Genomic DNA, 21089 nt, shown 5'->3' with positions numbered 1-21089 from the left:
TCTAAGGAGCTATCTGTAACCAGCAAGAAATCTGCATCGATAGGTAGCACTCACTACTCAGAAGACTTTGTTTTCACTCCATATTTTCCCATGACCGACTCAAATGGCTGATGCACAGGAAGAGTAGATAAATGTATAAACATTGTTGACAAATGGAATACATTATGGAAAAAATATGGCACGATACAATTCACATATGCGATGACTGGCCAAACAGGATGGCATTGCATGATTCACGTATATGATGCCTGGCTAAAGAAGATGGCATTGCATAATTCCCATATACTCCTTCCGTTCCTAAATAATTGTCATTTTAGAGATTTCAAATGGACTACCACATATGGATGTATAAAGACATATTTTAGAGTTTAGATTCACTCATTTTGTTCTGTATGTAGTCACTTGTTGAAATCTCTAAAAAGACAAATATTTAGGAATGGTGGGAGTATGATATAGAAACCAAACATGTGGCATTCACACAAAGCAAATCTAAACTAAGCTGATGACATATAAGATGTATAATGTAAGCAATGCAAGGCGCCATATGCATGATATGACCAACATCAGCATGCCAAGTTAGAGCAAACACCTCAGGTGGTAAACATGCATGGTCGCCTCCTTCTGAATCTCCATCTGAATAGTTATCTTCCTGTGGAATACAATACGGAAATGCGGGAGGGGGGGCACTTCGCCCACCATGGTGCGGCGTCTGCATGACATTATATTCGCACGCAACGGTCTTCTCTTTTTCTCTACATGTTCAGTATGATTGTGTACAATATCTGACATGCATAATAAAAAATAGTTAGATTTTGTCAGGCCTAAGGGGTGCATGCAAAAATCAAGACTGATGGTAGCAAACGAGTGGATGGATCCAAAACTAATGATACCAGGTAGATTATAGCTTCAGTTTAAAAAGATAGACAATGGATCATCTATTGTTTGTTGCCCACCCAACATGAACCACATAGAAGACCCCAGATGAACCAGATAGTAGACAGATACTATTCGTTGCTGGCTCGATATGAGACCCATGGGCAATTCAAAACTCAAGATTGAACAATAAAGTAGCAGGTAATAACAACCGATGTATAATGTAAGCAAACACGAAAGACTGTGACCTCTCTTCCGGAACTGTATAGTCCTCAGGTTCATCTGCTCAGTCGGTGATGGTAATGCGGTTGGCGTGGCTGCTGGCAACGGGGAAGATGATCTGAGGCGGCGAAAGGAAGTCTACAGGGGGGATCTCTGCTGCAGTGAACGCTTCTGTCGATGGTGCACCTTAGGTGGGGTGGATGACGGCATGGCAGGAGCAGGACATAACACAGAGAGTTTCCTTTGACGCCTATCTGAAAATGAAGTAAATCTGTAAGGCTCCTTAGAATTGGAGGATTCTATAAACGCAGGGACAGGAAAAACACAGGAATAGGATAGGAATGCACATGCAAAACAGAGCATTTGGAAACATATGATTTCAGTCAACCTGTGTGTTTGGCTCACATGAATTGGAAGAACAGAGGAATGGAGAAACAAAGTGATGCGACGAGTGTACAACCTCTTTGGCATAGCCTTGTAGACCTCAACATCATTGGGTTGGACGTGGAGGATGGTGATGATGCTGGTGTGACTGTCGGAGGCGGGGACGAAGATCTGAGGCCTCCGGAAACGGCGCCGAGGGTACTGCTCCGTTGTGATGGACGGTTCCGTTGTTGGAGCAGCTCCGCTAAGGTGTACGGCGACGAGGTTGAAGCATGACAAGATAGACAATGTTAATCTGAAGTGGGACCCCAATATCATCTGCAATAGATGATGTAAAATACATCACCAAAAATTGCTAGATGTAAAATGCATCAGCCGCACCACGGCCGCTCCGACATATGCTGTAAGTACTGTTCACTCTGAACTTAACTGAAGAAAATGAACTTCATAGTCAAAACTGAATTTTACTGTCGAAACTGATTGAACTAGTAACAGAGCATTGCAATAGATGTTTAGGGCATTCGAGCACTAGTAGCAGAGAAGCAGTGATCTAAATTAGCAGACGCTCGAGCAGGGAACGCACTAGCAGAGAGCAAGTCGTGCAGTAGCACCGCGAGCTAGTGCTAAAGCAGCAACTCCTATAGCTGCCGGAGGTCGTGCAACAACAGCAGCAGCAGTGCAAGCGAGAGCAAGAGTAGAGCAGTGGCGCGAACGAAAGCAGGAGCAGTGCAGCAGCGCGACCGACAAGCAAGAACAGAGCCGCAGCGCGAGTGAGAGCTGGAGCAGCTGCAGCTAGTGCCGTTGTGGAAGTCGCCACCGAGGAAGCAACGACATGGGGGAGAGACGTCGTGGATGATGTGGCCGGCGACGGCGCTATCGATGGAGACATGCCATGTCTGCTCGGTATCGAGCACCGGCAGCCCCGTGAGGTCGAATAAAAGATAAAATGCAGCGGTGAGTGCAGAACCTCCTTGGTTGCGCCGAGTTGGCCTCGGCTTCATTGGAGGAATTGGTGAGGGTGCTGCAGTTCTGGTGGGACAGGTCAAGACGGCACTGTGGGGATTGAGGTGGCGCGATAGACGAGGCGAACGTCGGGGTAGCTCCTTGGAGGTGGAGGACGGGGTGGCCGATCCGGTGGGAGGACGAGATCGACAACGGATCCTCGTTCGGTGCGGTGGATGAGGGACGACGAGCTGTTGCGGTGGACTACGTAGTCGGGGAAGAGTCTCCGGCTGGGCGGCAGTCGGGAGGCCGACGGAGGAGCGTGGGGTTTCGCGGTTTTTGGCGGCCTTGGTGTACGAATGGGGGGGGGCGAAGGGGAAGGGGGGAGCCAAGCTTAGGGACGCGCTTGTCTGAAATGTAGGGTAAGTTACCAGCGTACCCCCACCGGTATTGACACCTCGACATGGAGCTTCATTTCTGACTGAGAGGTAGAAGGGGGATTTCGCGTGTCTGGGCTGCGGGAGCGATTTCGGATGAGGAGGGAGTTCTCGCGCGCGTCCAAATTTCGGGATAACAAGGCGCGACGCGGGTTTAAGAAGCGGGAGTTTCAAAGCAGGTGAGACAAAAGATACTCAAGCTTGAAAATTTCGGGATAACAAGGTGCGGATTCCTTGTTCGGCAGAACAAACTTAACGTGTAAAAAAAACAATTCATACAAGACACAAGAGAGTCATGTCCCCTTTTACTATATTGCTATAGATGCCATTGAAAAAACTACAAGAAAAATGTAAAAAAATCGGGAGAACAAGATTACCCTGCACAATAGCAAATCGATTCGCACTTCCCTCAACAAGAACGAAAAACAAATCAATTCCCACCAAAGAAAGAGTAATGTCCCTTTTTATATGATTACAGATGCCATGATCTCGAATTTCGATTTTTGAATCCACGTTATGTTGAATTCGAATATATCGTTAGGTGACCTTGCGGTTTATAATTGATGTAGTCGTACATTTTGATCTTCCATCATATATGAACATTACTCCACCATGTGAACATATATATTGTCGTCTACCATATGGACTAAATTTGAATCAATTTTCCTTATTTGAATACGATTGTTGTCAAGTTATACAATAATTTAAATATTATCTTGATAACAAAAAACATACATATAGCAGTAATCATATTTCACTATGAACTACATGTACCATATGCTCTCCAATTCAAATATTTATATCCATTTTATGTTGAATTCAAATCATAGTACATTATTGGTCTAGGTAGCGAGATGTTTGGGATAATCTAAACCCTGTTTTCATACGTATAATTTTTGGCTGAATTGGGACAAGTTTTCGTATAAGCCTCTTGCAAAACCGGAGATTCTCTCAACAAGCCTTGTGGTTCCGAGAGGGAACATGTCACCTTTGTGTGCGAAACGATATACGTTGCCTCCCCCGTGATTTTATTTACAGAGGCAACATAGAACTATATGAGTGCCCTGTTCAATTTTGGAATTATTTCGGGTTCATTCGGCCTTTTTATACATTAATTGAGTTTCGGACTTTTAATGTGCATAATCTAAATATGAATTGCATGCACATGCTCCGGTGCACCAAAGTGGGTTGAAAAATCACATGTGTGTCCTTGGTTGAATTTCTAGGTCCCATGGAAGAAATGAGAATGAAATTCAAACATCTGGGCGTCGTGACTCGGCCGAGAACATCGAGAAACTTTGATTTTAAATTCATGTAAATCCAAAACTCGCCTGGAAATCATGAAACTTGGCATGGTGTCATGTCATGGCACTAACATGTTGTGGTAAAAAATTGGGCCGATTTGGAAGCTCCTGGTTCTAAGAGGGAACGTGCCACCTTTGAGTGTGAAACAATATACGCTGCCCCCCCCCCCCTTTGAGTTTCTTGACAAAGGCAACATAAAACTACATTAGTGCCCTATTAAATTTTGGAATTATTTCGGGTTCGTTTGTTGTTTTTATACATTAATTGAGTTTCTGGTCATTTAATGTGCATCAGTCAAATTTGAACTACAAGCACATGCTCTCGTGCACCAAAGTTGCTTGAAAAATAACATTTGTGTCCTCGGGTGAATTTCTAGGTCCCATGCAAAAAATGAGAATCAAATTCAAACATCTGGCCATCGTAGCTCGGTCGAGAACATTGAGAAACTTGGTTTTAAAATCATGAAACTTCGCATGGTGTCATGTGATGGTAGTACCATGCCGTGGTAAAAAAATTGGCCGAATAGGAACAAATTTTGGTATAAGCTTCTAGGAGGGAACGTGTCACCTTGGTGTGCATAATTCAAATTTGAAATACAAGCACATGTTCCAGTGCACCAAAGTTGGTTGAAAAATCACATGTGTGTCCTCGGGTAAAATTTCTAGGTTACATGCAAGAAATGGGAATGAAATTCAAAATTCTGGGCTTCGTGGCTGGGTTGGAAACATTGAGAAACTTAGTTTTTTAATTCCTGTAAATCCAAAACACGCATGAAAATAATGAAACTTGGCTTGGTTCCATGACATGGCACCAACATGCTGTGGTAAATTTGTAGTCCGATTTGCGCAGGCGCACACATTAACAATCAACAAAGTCATTTAGGAACAAGTGCTGTCACGTTACAATCGTAAACACAAGTATTGTTCAAACCGTGGGTGTTCTACTTACTAGTACCATTTACGTGCTGCCACGCGTCCCCATTTTTATTAGCTAGGAGGCGCCGCGCCGTTCAGGGTAGCTATTTGAGTAGTACGAGAGGTGTGCGATCAGACCCCTGCGCGTGCTTATCGGGAGGAGAGCCCTTTGACCTCCATCTGCCGTCCACCTCTCTCCCAAGGTCTCCATTAATGGCGCCCGAGCCTCTGTTTAATGGCGTGGCTATGTCTCACTCGACTGCGATTTAAGAGAGAAAAAAGAAAATCTGAAAGCACGGATCTTGATGTAAGATCCGACGGACCTATATAGCATCTACTGTGACTTATAGCAAGACTGATGAATATATAAGGATGATTAAATTTTTTTTGATCAAAGAAGGGCTTGTCCCTTCCGATTTTCATTACTAAAAACCACCACAATTCACAAGAAGTTCAGCACAACTCCAGCCTAACACGAAGGACTAAAAGCTACCAGATTGAAATCGCAACATCCCAAGAGGCCAACAAAGGCCAAACATCTGCGCTAGAACCCAACATTACAACCGACGACACAATCCACATCCTAAACCGATTATTATATCAAAAGAAACCAGGAAACTGAAGGAAGCCCAGCAGCAACTAGAAGAACAGCAACGCCAGGGTCGCCACAACAAGAGTTTTCTTCATCGCAGCCTCGCAACATTGATCTTCCACAGAAAGATAAGGACGATTAATTGTCTTACATAATTAGAAAGATAATTAAAAAAGCCACATGCGACTACGACCGGAATACACAAGGGCAAAAGAAGAAGGAAGACAAGGATTCGGCTCGCTGATCGCTACTTTCTTGTTGCGTTGCTGCAGGCCGCAGGAACTAGTCTCCGTGGCGAGCGGCGATGAGCTCTTTTGTGTCCTCAAGACACTGCTTGAGAACATCCATGGATTCCTCCACCAACCTTTGGTGCTCGTTGCGGAGCATGTCATTCTCGTCCATAAGTTTCTTGACGATGACACTGGTCCCCTTCAACAAGGCACTTGTCTCCTCCTGCTGGTCTGCACTTCGGACGATCTTCTCCCTCAGCAGGTCGCGCTCGGCCCGGAGCCTCTCATTGCCCTCCCTTAGTGCGCCGATAGCTTGTTCAAACGAGGCTTTCATGTCGTCCTGCAACCTCGCAAAACAGGAGATCTGATCCATCTGGCCATGGACGATCGCATGCATGCGCCTGTAACAGTCGTCGCCTACACGCGAGAAATTTTCCCAGGCCGCCGCGGCGCGGCAGGACATCTATGCCGCATTCATGGCGCGGCGGGACATCTCTGCTGCTTCCGCGACGCGGCCGGACCAGTCTGCTGCATCGACGGCGCGGCGGGACTTCCGTGCTGCTTCAACGGCACGGCGGGACCTCTGTGCTGCTACTTCCACGCGGCGGGACATGTCGGCTGCTCTCGCAGCAAGGTGGGACATCTCTTGTTCTTCCGCTTCCATGCTCGCATCTCCCTGGTGGCAATCTCTCGACCCAGAACTCACGCTGGCCATGGCAGACGCAAGGGAAGGATGCTGAATGGCTTGTTTGTTTTTGTGGATGAGGAGTTGAGGAGGAATGCGCAGTCATCTTGGCATACTAGTATTTATAACCGAGTACTAATACGCTCCTAAGTGGGAAACCGTTTAGGTTGTGATCGGTGTGAACAGGTTTGCAATTCAATATAGCGTGGAGTAATTTGGAATGTGGCGAGACGCAAGCTCAAAATTTATTGACGGTTCAAGTTTCGAAGTGCGGCACTATTCCCGGATGGAGTACTTCTTTTTCTACTCTCTCCTTTCCGGTTTTATAGGGCTTATCTCAAAATTTTAGTTTTTCCATTTTATAAGGCTCAATTTGGTTGTTCCCCAACACATGTTCAGATTCCAAGGTGCATTAAATCATTGCATGCAAGTATTAAGAGAAAATTGACCAATGCATGTACTTTATGCATGCATGCATTGAAATTAATGCATTGATAAACATAATTTTTTATCGCCACCAAAACCCACCATTTATTAAGCTAAAGTAGACCAAGGTAATCCCTATATTAGCATATTACAAAGATAAACAGAAGGCACTGTATAAACATTTAGGACGTGAGCTTGTCAATCTGAATATGGAGGGACACAAGCTTAGCCCCGGCCAGCAGCTTGGGCGGAACTGTCAAGAAGGTCAGCTCCTGCACGTCGACGTCGCCGGGATCCTTGCTGCTTGTCACCTCCATTTCCACCTGGACAACGTTGGTCGAGCCTTTGGGCACCCCCGGCGGGCCGTTCGCCCACAGCTTGGCCATGTAGTGCGGCAGTGGGGACGCCCCCGCTCTGATGCAGACAACCGACACGATGATAGGCGCGCCGATGTCGCGCCGCCGACCAAGAAAAACGCGCGGCGGTCCTCCTCCGCGAACAGCAAGAGCCGTGGCTCCGACAGTGGCACTTGCAGCTGGGGCACCTTGCCGTACTGGATCCTGTGCACGGGCATGGGATGTGCGGTGCTGATGTGGTGGTAGAGCGCCGGCGGCGGGCCTTCGTAGCCACAGACGGGCACGGGGCATTTGCAAGGCGCGAGCGGATACACGCTCTGGTGATCGGCGAGCTTGTGATAAGTGACGTAGAGCCCACAGCCTTCGTGCGGGCACTCCACCCTCACCGACAAAAGGATAGAGTCCACTGCCGTGTTCCGCACGTCGAAGCCACCGCCACGCTCGCACTTCTGGCACCGCCGCTGGTTCCCGGGGCGCTCGATGCGGCAGTCTGCGCAGGCCAGGTTCCCTCCCTTGCACAGCAAAAATCAATCGAACAACACATCAATCAAGAAACCTGCACCTTGCTCAATCAGCCGAACGGACGAGCTGTATTCGAACCTCATACACTGGAGGCATCAAGGGGTGGAGGCACAAGGGGCAGTGGAGCACGGTGAGGTCCATCGAGACCTTAGAGAGCTCCATCGTCGGGTCCTGTTCGGTCTGCATGATCTCGCCCTCCTCGTGCACAACCATCTCTCGACTTGGGCCGGGGTATTACAAAGCTTTACCGTCACTTATTTTATACTACTTCAAGGTGAATTAAATCAACACATGCAAGTATCATAAGGAGAGTCACGGCATGCATGCATGCGTTGTAATTAATGCATCGGTAAATGCAAATTATTGAAATATATCGAGTGCAGTGCTTTGATGTGTCGCGTCAACTCGTACATCAACGAGAAGTTCGATTATCCTCTCCCTCGCCGACTTAACTGCACCTGCCTTTGGCTGTATGACAGGTTGGCCACACACCTGTCAGGCCTACCTGTCATACACGCAAAGGCAGGAGCGTCCCTCCCTCGCCCATGAGCGTGGTGGCTGGCAAGACTAGGAGAAGCTTTCGCTACACGCTCTCCCTCCCGCACGCGGTGGACATGCAGCAGTTCAATCGGTGTCAGATGGCCATAAGCGTACTGTAGTACACCTCCAATGCAATAGTACTCCATCATTGTTCGACTTCCCGAAGAGGCGAAGAGCCAAGCGCAGCCCGGACGCTCATGTGGCAGTTTCATGTGTAGAGTAGTCTAGGATAGCGTGTATCGTGCGTGTAAGCTTAAAATCATTGGGGTCGGCTCCATGCTATGTGGCCGTCTCGAAGTTTAAAAAAAAATTAAAATAGTCTTCTGGCCGTACCTGACACCCTGGTGATTGTAGTTTACACGCTCATCTAGTCAAGACAGGAATATATATTATAATTTGTTTTTTTCTTCGAAATGGGGGGACTCCCTGGCCTCTGCATTAGAACGATGCATACGGCCACATATATTTTAATTTGTGGTGGGTAAATGTTAGAGGTTGCAGCAAATATATTGTACACTACGGGTCTTTCAGCCAAGTTTAGAGGCAAGCATGTGGGGCTAGTGCTATGATGTGTCGCGTCAACTAGTACAACGAGGAGAAGCTTGATTTTACAACACGCCTTCTCCCTCACCCATGCGCGCGGTTGCTCACAAACGAGGACAGGCTTTTACTACTTAGTAGTAGTGTTAGGGAACGTAGTAATTTCAAAAAATTTCCTACGCACACGCAAGATCATGGTGATGGCATAGCAACGAGAGGGGAGAGTGTTCGTCCACGTCCCTCGTAGACCGTAAGCGGAAGCATTATGACAACGCGGTTGATGTAGTCGTACGTCTTCACGATCCGACCGATCCAAGCACCGAACGTACGGGGCCTCCGAGTTCAGCACACGTTCAGCTCGATGATGATCTCCGGCCTCCGATCCAGCCGAGCTCCGGAGATGAGTTTCGTCAGCACGACGGCGTGGTGGCGATGTGGATGTTCTACCGTCGCTGGGCTTCGCCTAAGCTTCGCGACGATATGACCGAGGTGGAATTTGGTGGAAGGGGGCACCGCACACGGCTAAGGAACGATCCATAGATCAACTTGTGTGTTATGGGGTGCCCCCTGCCCCCGTATATAAAGGAGCAAGGGGGGAGGAGGCCGGCCCTAGGAGGGGGCACGCCAAGTGTGGAGTCCTACTAGGACTCCCTAGTCCTAGTAGGATTCCACCTCCCTTGTTGGAGTAGGAGAAGGGGAAAGAGGGGGAGAGGGAGAAGGAAAGGGGGGCTGCGCCCCTTGTCCAATTCGGACCAGAGGGGGGGCGCAGGCCTCCTTCCTTTTGGCCTCTCTCCTCTATTCCCGTATGGCCCAATAAGGCCCATATACTCCCCGGCGAATTCCCGTAACTCTCCGGTACTCCGAAAAATACCCGAATCACTCGGAACCTTTCCGAACTCCGAATATAGTCGTCCAATATATCGATCTTTACATCTCGACCATTTCGAGACTCCTCGTCAAGTCCCCGATCTCATCCGGGACTCCGAACTCCTTCAGTACATCAAAACTCATAAACTCATAATATAACTGTCATCGAAACCTTAAGCGTGCGGACCCTATGGGTTCGAGAACTATGTAGACATGACCTAGAACTATTCTCGGTCAATAACCAATAGAGGAACCTGGATGCCCATATTGGCTCCTACATATTCTACGAAGATCTTTATCGGTCAAACCGCATAACAACATACGTTGTTCCCTTTGTCATCGGTATGTTACTTGCCCGAGATTTGATCGTCGGTATCCAATACCTAGTTCAATCTCGTTACCGGCAAGTCTCTTTACTCGTTACGTAATGCATCATCCCGTCACCAACTCATTGGTCACATTGCTTGCAAGGCTTATAGTGATGTGCATTACCGAGAGGGCCCAGAGATACCTCTCCGACAATCGGAGTGACAAAACCTAATCTCGAAATACGCCAACTCAACATGTACCTTCGGAGACACCTGTAGTACTCCTTTATAATCACCCAGTTACGTTGTGACGTTTGGTAGTACCCAAAGTGTTCCTCCGGTAAACGGGAGTTGCATAATCTCATAGTTACAGGAACATGTATAAGTCATGAAGAAAGCAATAGCAACATACTAAACAATCAAGTGCTAGGCTAACGGAATGGGTCATGTCAATCACATCATTCTCCTAATGATGTGATCCCGTTAATCAAATGACAACTCTTTTGTCCATGGCTAGGAAACTTAACCATCTTTGATTCAACGAGCTAGTCAAGTAGAAGCATACTAGTGACACTATGTTTGTCTATGTATTCACACATGTATCTTGTTTCCGGTTAATACAATTCTAGCATGAATAATAAACATTTATCATGATATGAGGAAATAAATAATAACTTTATTATTGCCTTTAGGGCATATTTCCTTCAGTCTCCCACTTGCACTAGAGTCAATAATCTAGTTCACATCGCTATGTGATTTAACACCAATATTCACATCTGCATGTGATTGATACCCATAGTTCACATCATCATGTGATCAACACCCAAAGGGTACTAAGGTATGATCATGTTTTGCTCGTGAGAGAAGCTTAGTCAACGGGTCTATCATATTCAGAGCCGTATGTATTTCGCAAATATTCTATGTCCACAATGCTCTGCACGGAGCTACTCTAGCTAATTGCTCCCACTTTCAATATGTATCCAGATTGAGACTTAGAGTCATCTGGATTGGTGTAAAAGCTTGCATCGTTGTAACTTTTACGACGGGCTCTTTTATCACCTCCATAATCGAGAAATATTTCCTTAGTCCTCACTAAGGATATTCTTGACCAAAGTCCAGTGATCTACTCCTAGATTGCTATTGTACTCCCTTGCCAAATAAAGAGCAAGGTATACAATAGGTCTGGTACATAGCATAGCATACTTTATAGAACCTATGACTGAGGCATAGGGAATGATTTTTCATTCTCATTCTATTTTCTGCCATGGTCGGGTCTTGAGTCTTACTCAACTTCACACCTTTGCATTACAGGCAAGAACTCCTTCTTTGACTGTTCTATTTTGAACTATTTCAAAATTTTATCAAGGTATGTACTCATTGAAAAAATCTTATCAAGCATCTTGATCTATCTCAATAGATCTTGATGCTCAATATGTAAGTAGCTTTACTGAGGTCTTTCTTTTAAAGAACTCCTTTCAAACACTCCTTTTTGCTTTGTAGAATAATTCTACATTATTTCCGATCAACAATATGTCATTCACATATACTTATCAGAAATGCTGTAGTGCTCCCACTCACTTTCTTGTAAATACAGGCTTCACCGTAAGTCTGTACAAAACTCTATGCTTTGATCAACTTATCAAAGCGTATATTCCAACTCTGAGATGCTTGCACCAGTCCATTGATGGATTGCTGGAGCTTGCACATTTTGTTAGCACCTTTAGGATTGACAAAACCTTCTGGTTGTATCATATACAACTCTTCTTTAACAAATCTATTAAGGAATGTAGTTTTGACATCCATTTGCCAAATTTCATAAAATGTGGCAATTGCTAACATGATTCGGACAGACTTTTAAGCATCGATACAAGTGAGAAAATCTCATTGTATTCAACACCTTGAACTTTGTCAAAAACCTTTCTCGACAAGTCTAGCTTTGTAGATAGTAACACTACTATCATCATCTGTCTTCCTCTTGAAGATCCATTTATTTAACATGGCTTGCTGATCATCGAGCAAGTCAATCAAAGTCCATACTTTGTTCTCATACATGGATCATATCTCAGATTTTATGGCCTCAAGCCATTTCGTGGAATTTGGGCTCATCATCGCTTCCTCATAGTTCGTAGGTTCATCATGGTCTAGTAACATGATTTCCAGAACATGATTACCGTACCACTCTGGTGCGGATCTTACTCTGGAAGACCTACGAGGTTTGGTAGCAACTTGATCTGAATTTTCATGATCATCATCATTAACTTCCTCACTAATTGGTGTAGGAATCACTGGAACTGATTTCTGTGATAAACTACTTTCCAATAAGGAAGAAGGTACAATTACCTCATCAAGTTCTACTTTCCTCCCACTCACTTCTTTCGAGAGAAACTCCTTCTCTAGAAAGGATCCATTCTTGGCAACGAATATCTTGCCTTCAGATCTGTGATAGAAGGTGTACCCAACAGTTTCCTTTGGGTATTCTATGAAGACGCACTTCTCCGATTTGGGTTCGAGCTTATCAGCTTGAAACTATTTCGCACAAGCATCGCAGCCCCAAACTTTAAGAAAATGACAACTGGGGTTTCTTGCTAAACCACAGTTCATATGCTGTCGTCTCAACGGATTTAGATGGTGCCCTTTTAACGTGAATGCAGCTGTCTCTAATGCATAACCCCAAAACAGTATTGGTATATCAGTAAGAGACATCATATATCGCACCATATCCAATAAAGTGCGTTTACGACGTTCGGGCACACCATAATGTTGTGGTGTTCCAGGTGGCGTGAGCTGTGAAACTATTCCACATTGTTTTAATTGAAGACCAAACTTGTAACTCAAATATTCGTCTCCGCGATCAGATCGCAAAAACTTTATTTTCTTGTTACGATGATTTTTCCACTTCACTCTGAAATTCTTTGAACCTTTCAACTATTTCAGACTTATGTTTCATCAAGTAGATATACCCATATCTGCTCAAATCATCTTGTGAAGGTCAGAAAATAACGATACTTGCCACGAGCCTTCATACTCATTGGTCTTCATACATCAGTATGTATTATTTCCAATAAGTCAGTAGCTCGTTCCATTGTTCCAAAGAACGGAGTTTTAGTCATCTTGCCCAAAAGGCACGGTTCGCAAGCATCAAATGATTCATAACCAAGTGATTTCGAAAATCCATCTTTATGGAGTTTCTTCATGCGCTTTACACCAATATGACCCAAACGGCAGTGCCACAAATAAGTTGCACTATCATTATTAACTTTGCATCTTTTGGCCTCAATATTATGAATATGTGTATCACTATGATCGAGATCCAACAAACTATTTTCATTGGGTGTATGACCATTGAAGGTTTTATTCATGTAAACAGAACAACAATTATTCTCTGATTTTAAATGAATAACCGTATTGCAATAAACATGATCAAATCATATTCATGCTCAACGCAAACGCCAAATAACATTTATTTAGGTTTAACACTAGTCCCGAAAGTTTAGGGAGTGTGCGATGATGATCATATCAATCTTGGAACTACTTCCAACACTCATCGTCACTTCCCCTTCAACTAGTCTCTGTTTATTCTGTAACTCCTGTTTCGAGTTACTAATCTTAGCAACCAAACAAGTATCAAATACTCAGGGGCTACTATAAACACTGGCGAGGCACACATTAATAACCTGTATATCAAATATACCCTCGTTCACTTTGCCATCCTTCATATCTATCAAATATTCAGGGCATTTCCGCTTCCAGTGACTATTTCCTTTGCAGTGTAAGCACTTAGTTTCAGGCTATGGTCCAGCTTTGGGCTTCTTCGCAGGAGTGACAACTTGCTTGTCATTCTACTTTGAAGTTTCCTTTCTTTCCCTTTGCCCTTTTCTTGAAACTAGTGGTCTTGTCAATCATCAACACTTGATGCTCTTTCTTGATTTCTACCTTCGTCGATTTCAACATCACGAAGAGCCCGGGAATCATTTTCGTCATCCCTTGCATATTATAGTTCATCACAAAGTTCTACTAACTTGGTGATGGTGACTAGAGAATTCTGTCAATCACTATCTTATCTGGAAGATTAACTCCCACTTTATTCAAGTGATTGTAGTACCTAGACAATCTGAGCACATGCTCACTAGTTGAGCGATTCTCCTCCATCTTTTAGCTATAGAACTTGTTGAAGACTTCATATCTCTCAACTCGGGTATTTGCTTGAAATATTAACTTCAATTCTTGGAACATCTCATATGGTCCATGATGTTCAAAACATCTTTGAAGTCCCGATTCTAAGCCATAAAGCATGGTGCACAAAACTATCAAGTAGTCATCATATTGAGCTAGCCAAACGTTCATAACGTCTGCATCTGCTCCTGCAATAGGTCTGTCACCTAGCGGTGCACTAAGGACATAATTCTTCTGTGCAGCAGTGAGGATAAACCTCAGATCACGGATCCAATCCGCATCATTTCTACTAACATCTTTCAACACAATTTTCTCTAGGAACATATCAAAATAAACATATGAAAGCAACAACGCAAGCTATTGATCTACAACATAATTTGCAAAATACTACCAGGACTAAGTTCATGATAAATTTAAGTTCAATTAATCATATTACTTAGGAACTCCCACTTAGACGGACATCTCTCTAGTCATCTAAGTGATCACGTGATCCAAATCAACTAAACCATGTCCGATCATCACGTGAGATGGAGTAGTTTCAATGGTGAACATCTCTATGTTGATCATATCTACTATATGATTCATGCTCGACCTTTCAGTCTCCGTGTTCCGAGGCCATATCTGTATATGCTAGGCTCATCAAGTATAACCTGAGTATTCCGCGTGTGCAACTGTTTTGCACCCGTTGTATTTGAACGTAGAGCCTATCACACCCGATCATCACGTGGTGTCTCAGCATGAAGAACTTTCGCAACGGTGCATACTCAGGGAGAACACTTCTTGATAATTAGTGAGAGATCATCTTAAAATGCTACCGTCAATCAAAGCAAGATAAGATGCATAAAGGATAAACATCACATGCAATCAATATAAGTGATATGATATGGCCATCATCATCTTGTGCTTGTGATCTCCATCTTTGAAGCACCGTCATGATCACCATCGTCACCGGCGCGACACCTTGATCTTCATCGTAGCATTGTTGTCGTTACGCCATCTATTGCTTCTACGACTATCGCTACCGCTTAGTGATAAAGTAAAGCAATTACAGGGCGTTTGCATTTCATACAATAAAACGACAACCATATGGCTCCTGCCAGTTGCCGATAACTTCGGTTACAAAACATGATCATCTCATACAATAAAATATATCATCACGTCTTGACCATATCACATCACAACACGCCCTGCAAAAACAAGTTAGACGTCCTCTACTTTGTTGTTGCAAATTTTATGTGGCTGCTACGGGCTTAGCAAGAACCGTTCTTACCTACGCATCAAAAACCACAATGATAGTTCATCAAGTTGGTGCTGTTTTAACCTTCGCAAGGACCGGGCGTAGCCACACTCGATTCAGCTAAAGTGAGAGAGACAGACACCCGCCAGTCACCTTTAAGCACGAGTGCTCGTAACGGTGAAACCAGTCTCGCGTAAGCGTATGCGTAATGTCGGTCTGGGCCGCTTCATCTCACAATACCGCCGAACCAAAGTATGACATGGTGGTAAGCAGTATGACTTGTATCGCCCACAACTCACTTGTGTTCTACTCGTGCATATAACATCAACGCATAAAACCTAGGCTCAGATGCCACTGTTAGGGAACGTAGTAATTTCAAAAAAATTCCTACACACATGCAAGATCATGGTGATGGCATAGCAACGAGAGGGGAGAGTGTTCGTCCACGTACCCTCGTAGACCGTAAGCGGAAGCATTATGACAACGCGGTTGATGTAGTCGTAAGTCTTCACGATCCGACCGATCCAAGCACCGAACGTACGGGGCCTCCGAGTTCAGCACACGTTCAGCTCGTTGACGATCTCCGGCCTCCGATCTAGCCAAGCTCCGGAGATGAGTTTCGTCAGCACGACGGCGTGGTGACGATGTTGATGTTCTACGTCGCAGGGCTTCGCCTAAGCTTCGCGACGATATGACCGAGGTGGAATTTGGTGGAAGGGGGCACCACACACGGCTAAGGAACGATCCGTAGATCAACTTGTGTGTCATGGGGTGCCCCCCTGCCCTCGTATATAAAGGAGCAAGGGGGGAGGAGGCCGGCCCTAGGAGGGGGCGCGCCAAGTGTGGAGTCCTACTAGGACTCCCTAGTCCTAGTAGGATTCCACCTCCCTTGTTGGAGTAGGAGAAGGGGAAAGAGGGGGAGAGGGAGAAGGAAAGGGGGGATGCGCCCCTTGTCCAATTCGGACCAGAGGGGGGGCGTAGGCCTCCTTCCTTTTGGCCTCTCCTCTATTCCCGTATGGCCCAATAAGGCCCATATACTCCCTGGCGAATTCTCGTAACTCTCCGGTACTCCGAAAAATACCCGAATCACTCGGAACCTTTCCGAACTCCGAATATAGTCGTCAAATATATTGATCTTTACGTCTCGACCATTTCGAGACTCCTCGTCATGTCCCCGATCTCATCCGGGACTCCGAACTCCTTCGGTACATCAAAACTCATAAACTCATAATATAACTGTCATCGAAACCTTAAGTGTGCGGACCCTACGGGTTCGAGAACTATGTAGACATGACCTAGAACTATTCTCGGTCAATAACCAATAGCGGAACCTGGATGCCCATATTGGCTCCTACATATTCTACGAAGATCTTTATCGGTCAAACCGCATAACAACATACGTTGTTCCCTTTGTCATCGGTATGTTACTTGCCCGAGATTTGATCGTCGGTATCCAATACCTAGTTCAATCTCGTTACCGGCAAGTCTCTTTACTCGTTACGTAATGCATCATCCCGTCACCAACTCATTGGTCACATTGCTTGCAAGGCTTATAGTGATGTGCATTACCGAGAGGGCCCAGAGATACCTCTCCGACAACCGGAGTGACAAAACCTAATCTCGAAATACACCAACTCAACATGTACCTTCGGAGACACCTGTAGTACTCCTTTATAATCACCCAGTTACGTTGTGACGTTTGGTAGTACCCAAAGTGTTCCTCCGGTAAACGGGAGTTGCATAATCTCATAGTTACAGGAACATGTATAAGTCATGAAGAAAGCAATAGCAACATACTAAACGATCAAGTGCTAGGCTAACGGAATGGGTCATGTCAATCACATCATTCTCCTAATGATGTGATCCCGTTAATCAAATGACAACTCTTTTGTCCATGGCTAGGAAACTTAACCATCTTTGATTCAACGAGCTAGTCAAGTAGAGGCATACTAGTGACACTATGTTTGTCTATGTATTCACACATGTATCATGTTTCCGGTTAATACAATTCTAGCATGAATAATAAACATTTATCATGATATGAGGAAATAAATAATAACTTTATTATTGCCTCTAGGGCATATTTCCTTCAAGTACTTCTACAACAAGCTATCCGTCCCGCTCGCGGTGGATGGACATGCAGCAGTGGATTCAACACTGTAGAAGCAGTAGTAGTAACATCATTGTTCGTCTTCTCGAAGAGGCAAAGAGCCAAGCGCAAACCGAATGTTGCAGTTGCGAACATTAGAGCACGCATATAGCCAGGCTCTTGCATGAGACAAAATTGCTATTGGAGCCCACTATTGTACTAGTAGGAGTACGTACAACTACTTGCTAGTATAGCCCTGTAAACCAGAAAGGAGTATTTGCCCTTCTAGAGATTTCAACAAGTGACTAGACTACACCGAGACGGAGTACATATGGAGCAAAATGAGTGAATCTGCACCGTAAGTAAATACTCGTACGTACTAGTTCTATAGTTTACCTCTCCGAGGTGCACAATATTGAGTATACTGACTAGTCTCTTTTTGACACGCATTTACGTTTTTTACACAGTACAGATGCAAGCGCTCATATAGACGCGCATACACTCACCCCTATGAACGCACACACGCACGGCACTATCATCTTGAAATTTACGAAGTCACCATAGGCACCTCGTCATTGACGGGTCCATAGGTGCTTCAATGCCAAGGAGGGAGAGGGTAGCGGTTCCCGAGACGTTGAACGGTCAACGATGCATCCTCAATTATATGCAGAGGGAATTAATTGGAGAAGCAGAATAGAGCTAGCACGATGTGATGCAACAGAGTTTGGACTCTCATATAATAAAGGATCCCCACCACTCCAATCCAGCGACTCCCAAGTCTCTGCCCAACACTGCTCACTACAATCCAAGACGAAGTGACCAGAAGCCACAAGCACCTATGGAGGCAAGAACGCGAGCGGCAGTCGGCTGTGCCAAATCATCCAAAGCGTCGGCCTGCGGCCCCGCATCGTGCAACGTTTCCAGACGGTGCTGGCCACCGCAGGCATCGTAGCCCTCGCCGACACCGGCTTCGCCTCTCGCATGGACGACATGATGGTCAACTCCATCCGCAAGTTCACCGCCGTCAAGAAGCGCGCGGACGACCTTGCCATACTGCTCCAGCCCGCGTGCCCAGGCTCCTCATTGCCTGCCACCCTCATCAGCCTCTATGGTGACAAACTCTTTCAAGCCCTGGTGGCCCTGCAGGTGCTGTAGGTCGCGACAAAGAATGTGCACCTCGAGGCCGCGCTCGCCGCGCAGCGCCTTGCCATGCAAGAAACCGTCGACCTGCACATCCACGTCTACGAGGAAATCGTCTACATAGGCCACTACAAGGCAAGCGAGGATAGAAAGACGTTGGCCTTCTTCCAGCGGCTGGAATCTTTGGATGACATTGTTCAGAAGCACGTCGACCTGGCCACGAAAGCCGCTGCTACTTAGGCGCTGTTTGGTGGGCCGGCACCCTGAGTCGAGGAGGTGAACATCGTCGATGGATGCATCTCTTCTTCTTGACTCCTGTAACCAGCACTGCATCGCCTCGTGGCCTTAATGTTTTATTAGTATAGTACTCCCTTCGATCCCAAATATAAGTCTTTCTAAAGATTACAGCAAGTGACTACTACATATGGAGAAAAATGAGTGAATCTACACGCTAAACTATGTCTACATACATCTGTATGCTGTATTCCATTTGAAATAGTATCTAAAAAGGCTTATATTTATGAACGGAGGGAGCATATGGCATTTTTATTCCAGTCGTAATGTTTTCACTGTGATGTGGGGCCGCAGTTGAGCAAACCCACCCCACCCACCGGGCGTCGGCCGAGTTTAGAATTAGAAGAGAGAAACGAGGGAGTAGAGCTAGCTGTAGCACGGACGCTGTTGTCAGATGGGACTCGTTTTCATAGAATAGGAGTACTGAGCACTCGTGCCTCTTTTTTTTCTTTTTTGAGGGGAAAATTAGTCGTATGTCTAGTACCACTAGGTGGGTGCGTGCGACCTATAACCGTTATCACTTTAGGTCTCCTTTTCGAACCGTGGCTACGCTTCACATTACATATTATTTCACGCATTTATCCTCCTATATGTACTCCTAGGCTATTTCCACATGCTCCCGTTCGCCAACATGTGGGACATAGAGCATCTGGGTGGTAGTGCATGCACGACTCGGAGCATACGCCGGGGTACTTTACATTTCAGACCTCACGAATTTCATGCAAACCCCCCGCAGAAGAATAAATAAATGAATGAATTACTACATGAAACCGGATTATTTTCGTGGAAACCAGAGCACGTTCATTAAATTTTGGACATAACACGTTAATAAAAAATGACCGGACCGAAACCAGTCTAAGGGCCTCTTTTATTTTTCCGGCAAAAAAAGGGCCTCTTTGATTTGCAGGATACTGAAAACACAGGAATGGGGAAAGTATGATGGCGATGAACCGAGACGAGATGAACTCTAACTCAGTTAGAGGTTAGAGTTAGATTCTAACCCTGAACTAACTCTAAATCAAAGAGGTGTATGGATGGCAGGGTTAGATTGTTTGACAGTAAATGCTCTATCTCAATCATTTGACTACTTTGGACCCTATTTCCTGCCGGATTTGGGGGGTGCTTGGATACGTTTTAGTTCCATGACTAAAAGTAGTGAGACTAAAACTTGCTAGCCTCACCCATGCTTGGATCCACATACTCCAAACCCTCCAATCCAAAGACTAAAATCAAGTTAATGATCATTTATTATCCTCCAAACCCTCCAATCCAGAACTCGCCTGTGTTAAAGGAGAGGAGTTAAATGAGGAGAGAGATGACTAATCCACATTTTAGTAGGGGTACCCCTGACTAAATTTTTTTAGTCTCAAGACTAGTTTTAGCCCCTCTTTAGTCAGGGGTGCTTGGAACTTTTAGCCTCTTAAAGAGACTATTTTTAGTCAGACTAAAATAAGTCCCTTGGATCCAAGCACCCTTTTGGTGTGGCAGGCTCTTCTATGGCCTCCTCCCGCTCACAATTGACATAAACGAACCATCTATACAAATCAAGCATGCAAAACATGATAATTTTTTACTTTGTCCATACAAATGAGATATCCCACTTAAACATACAAGTCGTCAATCAAGCTTCACAAAATAAAAAAACACTTCATGAAACAAAGAATGAGCTAACTCATCACAGAAGTCATTCACAATAGGGAGGGAGCCCGGAGCCCCTCACGCACCGAGGGAGGAGCTCTCCATTGTCGCTCTGGAGGAAGGCTCTGTAGAGCCCAAGCCCCGGGAACCCCTCCGACGCTGGCCCTTCCGAGTTGAGGTCGACACCGACGTGGGTAGCAGGGCCGCTTGCCGCCGACTGGGAACTTAATCTTTGGGCCTCTAGAAATAATGCAAGCCTGTAACTAAAATACCTAGAAAGGTGAACTGAATCTTTGGGCCTCTAGAAATAATGCAAGCCTGAAATTGAAATGCCTAGAAAGGTGAACGGAATCTTTGTGCCTCTAGAAATAATGT

The sequence above is a fragment of the Triticum dicoccoides genome, chromosome 2B (genome assembly GCF_002162155.2).
Source record: "Triticum dicoccoides isolate Atlit2015 ecotype Zavitan chromosome 2B, WEW_v2.0, whole genome shotgun sequence".
Lineage (NCBI taxonomy): Eukaryota > Viridiplantae > Streptophyta > Magnoliopsida > Poales > Poaceae > Triticum > Triticum dicoccoides.
Note: the sequence above shows the minus strand (reverse complement) of the source record.